Here is a 7,579-nt window from a genome sequence, read left to right as displayed (position 1 = left end):
TCAACTCATGGCTGGTTACAAATGCAAACCATTTCTTATGGTTGGCTAATTATGGTTACAAAAGAATCATCAATTTAATATCATATTTGGATCAAATAATTTCTATTGTATCCAACAGTAATCTGTCCATGAAATGTTTTTATTATTAATCGTTGATGGGTTGCAATGGGAATGGTATTCTTCTAGCCAAGGATTGTTCACTTTTGGTTTTGGTTATTGGTTTTTGGTTTTTGGTTTGTATAGTAGTGCACTTCATCATAACCCCGGGGCCTGTCCTGATGGTTGGCTGGACATGCTTGTTGGTGGGAGTCCCACCTTAGGTTGTAAACGTTCTGTTATTGCAATAAAAAAATTCCCTCCTCCGTAATGAACTTTGAGAAGCAGCAGCACGACGATATAACTTAAAGCCACAACAGCAACTTCAGTTAACCTGTGGGTGGAATTAAGCGTCGTAGAGAAGCAGCCAGCAGCACGAAGATATAACTTAAAGCCACTGCATTGGAGCAAGGTGTCCAGGATGGGAAGAATTTCAAAGACATGAAGGTACTTCTCATCTCTCTGAAATGATTTTGTGTATTATATGATTTGAGTAGTATGCATAAAACCATCTGTTTAGCTTTCCAAGTAGTTGTGAACATACCTGCTCTGTTGAGTTTATGAGTCGTGTGAAGTTATAGAACATAAGCTATATAAATATGAAGTTGCTACTCATAAACGCACACAACCCTTTACCTATTGATGGACCTGAAACCTTAGTAATATTTACTTACATCTGGTATTTTTGATGGAAAACAGGTTGCAGCTTTCAACAGTAAACTTTATCATGGCTGTGTGTCTAAGGCAGGAAGTGAACAGAGTAGGATGTGAAGAACTTTATCATGGCTGTTGTTCACTTTTGGTTTTGGTTTTGGTTTTGGTTTTGGTTTTAGTTTTAGTTTTAGGTTTGGTTTGTATAGTAGTGCAGTTCATCTTAACCCCGGGGCCTGTCCTGATGGTTGAGTGGACATGCTTGTTGGTGGGAGTCCCACCTTAGGTTGTAAACATTCTGTTATTTTAATAAAAATTTCAATTTTATCTAAGTGGTTTAAGTCATGAATGTAAATATGTTCTGTTTTCCATATTCATATTCAACTCAGATTTATTCATGTCTGTAGACATGAGGTTAAAGAAAGGTTGGTTCATATGGAGTCAACCTATTAATTGTTGGATATGATTGATTTTGTTTAGTTTTGGTTCTAATTTTCAGATAAATGTGGCCCCATGAAACACAAACAAAATACTGCAAGTTTCAAGATCAAGGTTACAGTTTTTTCAAACTGCAGGTATCTAGTCACATTTGTTTTGAAAGAATTCTAGTCACTGCGGTCCCAAATAACCAGGACCGTTCCAGACTTGGCTAGCTAAACACTAACCTGGACTCGTGATCTAGCCTGGTCCACAACCGCTCTGATCCTATCCAAGAAACCAATGGTCTTTGTCTCCAAAAATTGTCCAGTCCAGTGCATTAAAGAAAAGATAAAAGGGCAAAAAAGAAACTAACGAATTTTAAGAGGGAAAAAAAACCTGGACCAGTCTTCATCCGATTTGGACTTTTCCAAACTTTATCATGTCCTAAAAAGGACTCTAACGTATCATATCTGGTCTGACTAAAAAATGTTATGTTTCATAAAAGGTTCGACCATCCAACCTGATCTCATGATTCCGTTCAGTGCGTCAAACTTGGTCCAAATGACTATCTTGAATAGTATAATTCTATTTCTTGGATAGTATATTTCTATTTCTTGTCATGTGATAAGTAGTAGAAGTGCGTATATGCGCCACAAGTTTTATAGGAGCAAATTGATTCTTAGTGTCAAATATGATCATTCTGCCTGCTTAGCAGTTAGCACTAGTTATTTGTCTGAGAGGTCATAACATAAATGTTGGGTTACATCCTTCTCTTGAGGTCATTATCTACAGCCTGTGACTCAAAAATGAAGTGCAGCACTGTTGAGTTTATGAGTCATGTGTGAAGTTATAGAACATAAGCTATATGGATATGAAGTTGCTACTCATGAAAACACACAACCCTTTATCTATTGATGGACCTGAAACCTTACTATATTTACTTACTGTGTGAAGTTATAGAACATATGCTGCAACAGTAAACTTTGATACGAAGAGGATCCTATATCATGGCTGCAACAGTAAAACTTTGATACGAAGAGGATCCTATATCATGGCTGCGTGTCTAAGGCAGGAAGTGAACAGTTGTTGGAGATCATGGCTGTGTGAAAGAGAACCAAGTGAACATTGTGTAAAGTAGTTCCATGTCTGTTTTTGTTGTTTTCATTAAGTCATGAATGTAAATATATTCTGTTTTCCAGTTTCCAAGTGAACATTTGTTACAACTTGATGCATACAACCTTTTAAGGAGATACAGTGATCATCTAAATAAGTAATCTGAGATCAAATGCAAATGAGCTGCCTTCTTCAATGTTAGCATGTGATCAATCTGCAAATGAGCAAACAAAACTTTTCAATCTGGAAATCAAGAAAGAACAAAACTTTGCAATCAATCTTTGAAGACAAACTAAGTCTCACAAAAACTGATGTGTAAATCAAAATGACAAAAGACGTGTAAGTCAAGAACAAAGCATGTGTAAGTCAAAATGGAACCTTGAATCGAGTCTTGAATCTGGAAATCAAGCAAGAAAAACAGCCCTTTAATCAAAATTACATTTTGGATCACAAAAGCATTATATTTAATCAAAAGATAAAGAGTAGAGCAAAAAAGCACAAATGATCCCCCATCACTGCTGCCTTTATCCAGTAAACGACCATACTCGATAACACAAATCTTTATAGGACATGATACCCCTATGAGACGATTGACCAGCCAAGGAAATTGTAATATATTAAAGGATATTCGAATTGGTAGAGGAACGATGGATCGAGAGCGCATCAATACAGGAATCATAAGAAGCATAAGCTTTCAAGAAAGCAACTAACACATGGATGGTCGACCTGATTTATGTCTTGTGAATTGTCGAGAGGAGCGTTATGAAATCAAATAGAAAACTTTCGTCGTATGACCTTGCCAAATATACCTAATAGAAGGGAAACTCTATAAAATCAAACAGAAAACAATCGGTTTTAGTTCATACCAATTTATCAAGACATATGAACTAGCGATTACTAGCGATTCCAACTTCATGTTCCCGAGTTTTCCTAGGCCTACATCCCTTGGTCCACGGATTAGCAAAGCGGGCCGATCAGATGAATTGGTTCCGGGGTATGCCTGCCTAGGTAGGCAGGGCAATAAGGGCAAGGCTGCAGGAAGAGTTTCAGAACTAGGCAAGAGGACTCCTGTCCATAAGGCTAGGAAGGCGGGAGCACCAAAAAAAGAGAAGTAATGCTTAACAGGGACAGTCGGGACTTTCTTGATAAAGTAACGAAGACCATACCTTAAAGCTAGCTACGCATAGCCCTRTTCTACGATGAAAGACTTTTCTGCCTAGCTTGACGACTGACTGAACAGGACATATGGCCGGGCAGAACGGCTTTGCTTAAGACTGGAATGCTACCCCCGCTCGAACTCACTTTCAACGCTCAAACTCCAGAACGAAACTCAAGTCATTGCTCATTCCTGCTCATGCTTGCTATAACAATTCCCTTGCCTACTAGACTTGTCTAAGAAAAGATGCACGAGCCACTCTTTCTCTTATATACGGTATTTTAAGATAGTGATTTGAATACCTTTTCTTGCTCCATCCAGAAGGTAGCTTGAACTGGCATTGTACAGATATATATCCAGTAGAAAGAACTATTCCCAAGCTGGARAGGTGGGAGAGGAGAGAAATTGAAGTGGATCTCCTATCTATATTGGACAGCTTGAAGTGGGCGGATTTTGAAAGAAAAATTTTCATTGAAAGCGATTGTGCTACCTCAGTCAAGTTCGGTATTTACTAGCAAAGAAAAGGGTAGGATCTACCCGGACGATCGCAGCCACTTTGCTGAGTTGATAGATAAATAGATGAACTAGCCCGAGGACCAAAGGAGAGTACTTCTTTTGCCATTGGAAGCTGCTGTCAGTAGGCATTCTTTGCGCCAGAAAGAGAGATGTAGCTTAACTTATTAAGCAAAGCCGGCTCCAGTTCTATCCAGAATAGGGCAAGAAAGCGACTTGCCGCCTCAGTCACGAAGGAATACCGAAGAGCCTAAAGGTGTTAGAATGCAGCTACATAGAGAACTATAAGATAAGAGGGATTCCATGGGTGAGAAGGCTGACATGAAGGCTCTCATTCCAAACCGGTAAAGCGCAAGGGGCAAGCAGTTGACTCTTTCACTCGGACTCACTAGCAACTCCAGGAGCGACCCCTCATCATCTTATGATGAAAAGCAGGTTTATTCTGTGGTAAACCACAACGAGTAAGCGAGATAGGGTGAGGTAAAGCCTCAGACCGGTCAAAGGAGCCCGTAAAACCTCATCAGGTAGCGGAAGCTGATAGAAAGGGGCGATGAGCTCAGTAGAGGAGAAGCCGTCCTGATGAAATAGAAAGCCCTAGCTATGAGTGACTCAAATCTAGCCGTGATGCGCGAGGGCCAATATTCAAATGAAAGCAAGGGGCTGATTACCCTCATGGGGAAGGGATGAATACGAGCAGTYGGAAGAGCAGCTCTCTCAGAAGCAACCAATCCAAGAATTGATGGATTTGGTAGAGTGCCAGTCACAACACTAGAACCAAGTTAGGTGAGCTTGAAGGCATCGGTTGAAGCCCTTAGTTGCAAGGTCTTTGACTGTGCCCAAGAAAGGGATGGATAATAGATCTTATATAGTTCCCACTTCCACTTAACAAAGGAAAGATATCACACACTACACAAGACAATCATGTGCAAGCTGCTTGAGTTGAATCAGCCTCAATTCCTCTCTCACTCACGATGAAAGCTAAGAGCTTGATCGAAGACAGCCTTTATTTTATAGTTGTAATCTATCCTATCCTTTAGGGTGGGTTGGTATTAGACAGGAAAGCTTTGCATGCCAAACTTGCGGGGGCTTATGTTGTTGGTCAGTTTCTCTGGGGCAAGTTTATGAGATCTAAATAGGGTCATCCATTGGATGTGGTGTCTAAGCCTATTTCTTTCTGATTTAAGCTCTCATGTTTGGAGGAATGTTTTCCCTCATGTTAGTACCATTCTGGGCAACTCTCATTGGGTGGTAGGTGCTGGTAACATCAGCTTTAGCATGGCTAATGGGGTGCTGGTGCTTTTTCTGTGCAGAATGTGGATTTTAATACTCCTTTTAGAGAAGTTATTCAATCTGCTTATTTTTCTACCTTAGTTCTGCCTAGCTTATCCACAAAGGCTCAATCTATTTTGTAAGATATCTCTCTAGATTCTGACATCCCAGATAGACTAGTTTTCAGGTCTTTTTCTCCTTTGCTTCCTATTGGCATTTTTCCGGAATTCATGGCCAGAAAAGTCCTTGGTGGTCTCTATTATGGAACCAGTGGCTTCCTCCTAATATGGGTTTATTCTCTTCTTCTGGAGATTCCTCAGGAATGCTCTTCCTATGGATGACAGGCTCAGATACATGGGCTTTCAAATGCCTTATAAATTGAATTTCTGCATTAGAAGTCAACATGATTCTTTACTTCATTTGTTTTGTCAAGGTGAAACAGCCTCTTAGGTTTGGTCTTATTTGAAAGGAGTTCTTTAATGCTAGTTTTGTTCAAGATAGTATGCCTGCTTTCACTAAGACCTGGTTGCAAGGCAGTTCTATCAAATCTAAAATGGGATTTTTAGGGTAGTTTTATCTTCTCTRGTTGCTGGGAGATTTGGCTTGCTAGAAATGCATCTGTTCATGATTCAGTTGCTATGTYTTCTTCATCTATTATCAATAAAGTCAAGCACTGGTGTAAGGATTTATTGCAGCTTGATTATCCCACTCATTCTTCTGGTTTTCATGATTCTATTTGTTTCCAWGTAATGCATATCCCTATGGTCTCCCCTAATATTCCTAAAGGAAAATGGATCAAATGGGCTCCTCCTCCTTTTGGTATTTTGCAGTTGAATACAGATGGTTCTTCAAGGAATGGCATGGCAGCAGGTGGTGGCATTATTAGGGACTATAAGGGCTCCGCTTTGGTTGCTTTTTCTACCTTTATGGCACAGGTACCAACACATTTGCAGAAGCCARAGCTCCCCTTTTTGGTCTGATGCTTTGTTACAGATTAGGCTACTCCAAAGTAGCAGTGGAGAGTGAAAAAAAATCATTTTTGATAGCATCTGTGGAGGTGCAGTCCCTTGRACAGTCCCTTATATGATCAGATCTTTCAAAACTTTCTTACTTCCTTCCATGTCCATCTCTCATATCTACAGGGAAGAGAATCAAAGTGCAGACACTTTAGCTACCCATGGCTCCATCAGGAACATTTTGAATTTCTTTCTAATGGCTCTCTTCCTACTGCCTCTCTTGCCTAAAGAGGTCAGTCCACCGCCTGTCTGTCTTCCAGTTCTTTGACTCCCAAACCTTGGGTGATTGATTCTGCCCCGCTTAGGTTAGCTGATATCGGTTGCCAAGGGTTGTTTCCGGAGGAAATAGGATTCAAATCCATGATTTAGCAGTTGGTTGAGCAGTCGTGGCGGACAAACACAAACAACAAGCAAAGTCTTGGCTCACTCTCATTGGGAGGCTGCTAAACCAGACTGATGAAGTTTTGGGCCTCTCTCCAAGAGATACGATTCGGTATCTGAATCGGCTGAAGGAGAGTGAGTTTGAAGTTGCCGGTAGGTCAATATCCGGGGTGCTTTCCCTATGTCATAGTCCTTATTTGAAATACGAGGCCCAGAACCCTATACGGGGTAGTGAAAGGAGCTGCTTCTTCTATTTATACTTGCCCATCAGGACCCTTGCCCTATGTTAGCCAGTTTCAACTCTGGACCATACCGCAGCAGCGGTTGCCGCTCGATTGAAATGGGTCTAATCCTGATATGGGTATTGGCGCCTTTGATTAAAGAATGTTCTCTGCCTTTTTCCTCCACCTACCGGGCTAGGTAATTGTTGGAATGTGCTTCATTGGAACGTAGCTAATTGTCCTTGCTTTTAGAGAATTGCTGGCTCTGCCTTGGCCTTTCTGCCTATAGTTTAAGGAACCTATTATGAGGTAGCAAGAGAGCTCTAAAAAGTGGGGGCAACGTCGTAGTTTTGTAATGATTCTTTCACTCCTATCCCCTCATAAGAGAGGATGCCAAGAATCTCGCTCAATGGCCTAAGGACTACTTGACCTGCTGACCTTCCAGCAATTCAATTCCCTAATGAAATCAACTACTTGTCTAAGCGCACTAGCTGACTTCTCTATTGCATAACGCTTCTCACCTGACTTCATAATCACAGCTAAGCTGCCTACTGTGAGGATCTAGACATTGCTTCATGCTCACCTTCCTTTATAAGAATAGGCTAGGATTAGTCTGGATCTAGCCTTAGTGTAGTAAATACCATCAATAGGATGAACTATATTTGAAGGAAGGCATGTATGAAAGTCTTTACTGAATTCGATATGCGTAGATTCGATTCGGAGAAGAGATTCTTTCTTGTAAG

The 7,579-nt window shown here is 40.6% G+C and overlaps 1 long non-coding RNA gene across 1 annotated transcript in view; it reads left to right on the top strand.

Moving 5' to 3' along the window:
* The window catches only part of LOC112526804, a 4,115-nt gene extending 3,021 nt beyond the window's left edge, over positions 1-1,094 (top strand). Inside the window, exons 6-7 of the long non-coding RNA XR_003070653.1 lie at positions 244-543; positions 796-1,094. This is a non-coding gene — a long non-coding RNA (uncharacterized LOC112526804). The remainder of the gene's footprint in view (positions 1-243; positions 544-795) is intronic.
* The last annotated feature ends 6,485 nt before the right edge of the window (positions 1,095-7,579 follow it).

Source organism: Cynara cardunculus (assembly GCF_001531365.2).
Source record: "Cynara cardunculus var. scolymus isolate 2C chromosome LG 14, CcrdV1, whole genome shotgun sequence".
Lineage (NCBI taxonomy): Eukaryota > Viridiplantae > Streptophyta > Magnoliopsida > Asterales > Asteraceae > Cynara > Cynara cardunculus.
This window is presented reverse-complemented; position numbering and strand designations above follow the sequence as displayed.